Consider the following 5,984-nt stretch of genomic DNA (forward strand, 5'->3'; position numbering starts at 1 on the left):
TAAAGCACAATAAACTTATCCCATGACTCAGGATACACATTAGCTGCTGTTATTTGGAAAAAGTATAATATAAACAATACAAATAAATGAGTGAAGTCCTATATTCTCTTTGTAATTGGCTGTAAAACTCTCTAACAGGAATTCAGAAGGGGAGAATGTGAAATAATCACTCTAAAGCAATTGTTCTCAAAGATGGCTGCATTAGAATCCCTGAGGATATTTTTTTTTAATTTTTTTTTCAACGTTTATTTATTTTTGGGATAGAGAGAGACAGAGCATGAATGGGGGAGGGGCAGAGAGAGAGGGAGACACAGAATCGTAAACAGGCTCCAGGCTCTGAGCCATCAGCCCAGAGCCTGACGCGGGGCTCGAACTCACGGACCGCGAGATCATGACCTGGCTGAAGTCGGACGCTTAACCGACTGCGCCACCCAGGCACCCCAAGGATATTTAAAAATCACAATGTCCAGGTCATACCTCAGACCAGTGAAATCAGAGTCAGATTCTGATGTGGGGGCATGGTTGAGAATTATTGATTTGGAAACAATGATCTTACCTCTGGGGTTGATGTACAGTAGTTTCCCAGCAGCAAACAACCATCTGTGAAATTTGTAGACAGATCTTCATCTACTAATTTATTCCCTATATTCACCTAAGCAGAATTTCTAGAAGTTTAAAATCTTAAACTTGTCAACATCCCCATGGGTAACAGAGATTCACTTATTCAACATTCATCCATTATTGTTTGAGTCTCCTCATATTTACTCCGGAATCATGCCTGAGGTTTCATGCTAAAAAATTTACAATTGATTTCACATGATCTTACAATTTAGCAAGCCAGTGAGAAGCTCTTAATTTATCCATAAGTGTAAAGTTACACTATGAGTGTAAAGCTACACTAAAAAGATAAATTTCAAAATCTAAGGAAGAGAAGGAGTGCACGCTTTTAACCACAGGTATTGACATTTACAATAACTAACATTTGTTGAGAACTCACTATACACATTAAGCCAATTCTATGTGGTAGGAACTATTACTATTTTTTTTTCATTTTATTTATTTTAGTGAATGAGCACACTGAAGTAAAGAATATGGGAGATTTGGCGTACGCCACAAAGCTTCTAGTTCTGAAAATTGGGATTACGAACCGAGTCAAACTCGATACGGGACCTGTGCTTTTACCTACTATGTTGTAGCAAAACAGAATATGACAACATAAGCAAGCTTTTGTGAGCAGTAATGGAGATCCTCTGGGGGAGTAGTTTGTCTAGATGCTGTTCTCTTTCTGCTAAAGACTAAAAAGGCAGCCTTTCAGCAGACCAGCAGAGAAATACAGTATTCCCCAAACATTAAGAGGCAGCTGCAGGAAGCATTTTGTAAACATATGGTATTTGTATAATTAATGTTTAAGGGGAGAATTAAATTGCAGTTACAGAATTATAGTTAGGAAACCTGAATTCTCCAGAGCTGAATTCAGAATACCTCTTTTTCTCTCCAAACCCATGTATTCCTGTTTTCTCTGGCTCAGTGCATGACAACTAGAAAACTGGCTATCGCCTTCATCTTCTCAGAAATATCCTCCACAAGTCCTTTGTTTTCATCCAGGGTCCCCCCATCCCATACTTTAGATATCTCTCACCATTTCCATTGCCACCGCTCAGGTTTGGAACCACACCAGTCCCCTTCCACATACAACACTGAGGTAGTAGACACCTAATTATCCTCTCGGTCTATGCCATCCTCCATCATCCTGACAGATGTCCTGCCTAAAACAAAATATAAGCTCATCGGAGTGCCTGGGAGGCTCAGTCGATTGAGTGTCTTGATTTCGGCTCAGGTCTTGATCCCAGCCAGGGTCATGGGATCGAGCCCCACGTCGGGCTCCACACTATGCATGGAGACTACCTAAGGCGCGCGTGCTCTCTCTCTCCCTCTCTCCCTCCCCTTCTCTCTCTCTCTCTCTCTCTCTCTCCCCCCTCTAAATAAATAAATAAATAAATAAATAAATGCATGTCTCCCCCCCCCCCCCTTAAAGTACTTCAATAAATTTTAGGCTAAACCACTACGGGGTAATCTTTAAGATAATATCAAGTCTAATCTCCTTGACTAGCGTTCTAAAGTTTTTATAATCTAGCCCTGGCTACTTGCTTAGTCTCATTTCTCATTTTAACTCTAGTGCTTAACTGAAATACCTGCACATCTCTGCCTCTGAGCATTTAGCAGGGAATATTAGGACCTTTTATTCTCCTCGATACATCCTTTTTTTCTTTTTTGAAAATTCATCCAAGTATTACCTCTTGTAGGAATTTCTTACTCCAATCTCCAGCTACAACATATAACATTTTTCCTATGTGACAGCAAATTCTAAAAGTCAACAGCTTTAAATGGCAACATTCAGAGAATGTCTCGTTAGGATTAGTTAACAAAGAGCTGAATGGTGCCAGTACTTTTATCATAAGTTTGGGGAGGTTTTAAAACCTCAGTGAGGAAATTTCTATGTGAATTCTATCAAACATCCTTTTCTCCATATTTGTTACTTGTTCTCCTTAAATGTCTGTGAATAAAGTAGATATGAAGAAGCAATTACCCCCTCACTTCAGTGGTGCTTTATTCAAGCTCACCATGTCACTTTAATACAATTTTTAGAATACGGTAATGCAATTACCTCTTCATGTAGTAGCAGGATGAATAAACCAGATGTGGGCCCAGTTATTGACTAGATCTTTTATAATTTTACCTGTTACTTTTTAAAAGGTAAGAAGAGCGAAGTAAGAAAAACATTTGGAAAGGTGATGTAGAGATGACATTATAGTTATAATACACAGCCTGATAAATGATCCAGAAGCAGTGATATTTCTAATATATTAATACGAGCATATATCCATGTTACTGTATAAACTAGAAGCCCGAGCATGCAGTTATGGTGTTTACCATTGCTCTTCAATAAAATTTACAATAAAATTAATTTATACTATTTACTGCATCATTTTACTCCATTGTCATGTCTCATATGAGTAAACAGTTTGCAAAAAAAATTGATTTACAATATCAAACTGACTTTTTGTTTTTTTCTCTCTTCTCATTTACACCTCTAACATGAAGAATATGCATCACTATTGGAAAAGAAGTTTTTACCATCACTGCATACAGTAAATGACAGAAACTTTGAATTAATAGACTTCTCTGTTTCTCTTGGCCAGGATATAGTACATCCTAATAAGGACATTTCCTAATTCTGTGTTGTGAATCTGACTCTACTAACTCCCTCATTCCTCTCTCCCTCCATTTAGCTCCTGTAAAAGCAAGAGACTCATTGCTCCTTTTCATTCCTACTTTGATCAAGTAGATTATTGTTATTGAAATTAACATAAAACTTAAAACTATCTGCAATTACTATATGTTATTACCATGTGAGAGGGCCCCTGGGATATGGTAACAGGACTCAGCAGAGTCTACAGGTAAGTGGAGGGAGCTGAAAATGGGCTTCTATTGTACTTCACAGATTGCTTCCAAGGCGTGTCACCAGTTTGCCTAAATCTCCAGAACCCAGACTGGTGTTGATATTCAAGGCCATAACAGCTGGCAGATAGGATACTATAGCAAGAATTTGAAGGTTATGTCAACAGTTATTTGAGTATCACTGCAATGGTTCTTGCTGATCCTTCCGTTTTAGAGCATGACTGATGCCAATGCCTGTGATATAATATGGAAGTTCTATGTCCCAGGCAAAAATCCCAACAATGGACCTGAAATATATTCTGAAAGCAAGAGAGTATTTTAATTACTTGATTTAGCCAACATGAGGGACTGTAGAATAGCCTGCCCCATAGTTCATACATAAGTATCAGAGGGCTGAGCTATCTTCACATGGTTACATTTATCCATATGTACAAGCTCTAAGAGCCTATAAACATGCAGGTTCAGGTCAGCATATTAATAGAGAAAGAAAGTGAAAGTAAAAGAAACAGAATAGAGAAAAATGGAAAATTAGATGGGGAAAAAAGCAGGAATGGCAGGGTAAAACAGAGTCATGTTAAAAGATTTTCAACATCTTCAACATATGAAAAGGGTAGAAGGATGGATAAATGTGATATATGACATTCCAAAGACAATCTTCATATTCTTCATTATTTTTATTTTTTATCAAAGAGTAGATTTTGCTTTTATTCGTGCAAAGGAAAAAAGAAAGTATGAGCAAAGCCAACTCCTGTTCTGACCATGCTTTTGTGAGACTGATGGCTTTGGAAGAGCTGTGGAATAGAGGGACTAGTGGCATCAGTTGGAAGAAGCAAAAGGAATTGTCAAGACAGTGACAGTGAAAAGCAATAAAGTAGTGCTGAAATATGACCAAAAAGCTTCATTCATTCACCCCATTGTACAGAGTAAGGGCAAAGGAATGGTCACTTCCTTCAAGGAGTCATTGTCAGAGAAAGACATGAAAGAAATAATTTCAAAAGTGATCAGTTGCATTTTATAAGTCTCCAGTGGCAAAGTACATATAACAAGGGCACAGCACTGCTCAGGGGATCAGGGAAGTACAATGTTATTCAGGTTCTGAACGAAAGGCTGAATCTTCAATATGGCAGCACTCTAAGAACAGGGATGCGTGGTTGAAAACAAAGGTCTAAAAATATAATATTTGACAACCAAGATTAAGTGGGAGAAGTAGCGCTGGAGGCAAAGAGTAGGGGATTTTTCTAACTCTTAGAGTTCACCAGAGAATAAACAGCTTGATTCCTCCTTCAAAACATATGAACCATATTCTTACAGTCTTGAAATAATTGAAATTCATAAAAGTACATAAATTACAATTATGGCATAATCAAATAGGTTTAACTTCAGAAATGAGGTGAATCACTGGGCAACTGCAATAAGCCAGCAATTTTGAGACCAGCAGTTTCTCATAAAGGTGTAACTCTAATTTGGATAAGGGAACAGAGGCAGAATGGAGACACTGTGCCTCTCTTTGAGTAATTGCTTTTGTTTCTAACGGAGGAGAACTGCATCCTGTTACCCTGAAGTAGCATTACAATATGTGGCAACCTCTAACTAAATCAGAGAAGAATAGTTAGAGGATACACAACTATTTGATATATTGACTTCTGGAACACTATTGTACCTGAGGAAGCCAATAAATAATATTTTGAAAGGTAAGGATACATATAATTAACTTAACTGAAAAGATAAAATAACCAGTTCACGTAGTGCTATACCTAAACTTTCAAGCTTGCTTCTATAAATATGAAGCAGAGTCTAGTTGTTTTTGCAGGTGTCAAAGTTTCCTGAAGGATAGGTTTTAGTTATTAATAAATCATAACAGAGGAGAGGGATATAATGTAATATCTAGGCTAAGAAATTATATAGCCAAAGAAAGAACTCTTACCTGCCTTGAAAAGGAAATAGCTCTGGAGAGCCACATATGGCCAAAGGAATCCACAACTTTCCTTACTCAGCACATAATTTCAGCATTTAACCTTGTATTGCTTGATCTATTCTGGTTGTGTGTGTCTTTTATTTATATCATACCATGAGTTTAGCACGTGTAAGAACTTTATCTTTTCCACTTCGATGTCTAGAACTCACAGTACTTAGTGTCTAGCAGGTGCTCGAGCAATATTATTAATACGTATACCATACTGATGTGTATTTGATCTTACAGGCTCCAGGCAAACCATAACAATCTGTTTTTGTTTTGTTTTCTGTTTTCCTTCCTTCTCAGATTTTTTTCCAATTACCTTCAAGGTTATTAGCTGATTTTCTATATCGCATGAAGTCTAGGGTTGACACTACATGAATGTTTAAATAGTTTATATGCAAATACTTGTGTATAAATCTCGGGCCAACATGCTGTCATTGGTGAAGTCAATAAACTATGACCTCAAGAAGTGTAAAATCCAAAAGGGACACCTATATAGTTACCTTATGACAATCAAAAACTGGTAGATTTTGAAAGATGTACGTGTGAAATGCCAGGAAGTTATTCC

This window comes from Prionailurus viverrinus, chromosome A1, assembly GCF_022837055.1.
Source record: "Prionailurus viverrinus isolate Anna chromosome A1, UM_Priviv_1.0, whole genome shotgun sequence".
NCBI classification, from domain to species: Eukaryota; Metazoa; Chordata; class Mammalia; order Carnivora; family Felidae; genus Prionailurus; species Prionailurus viverrinus.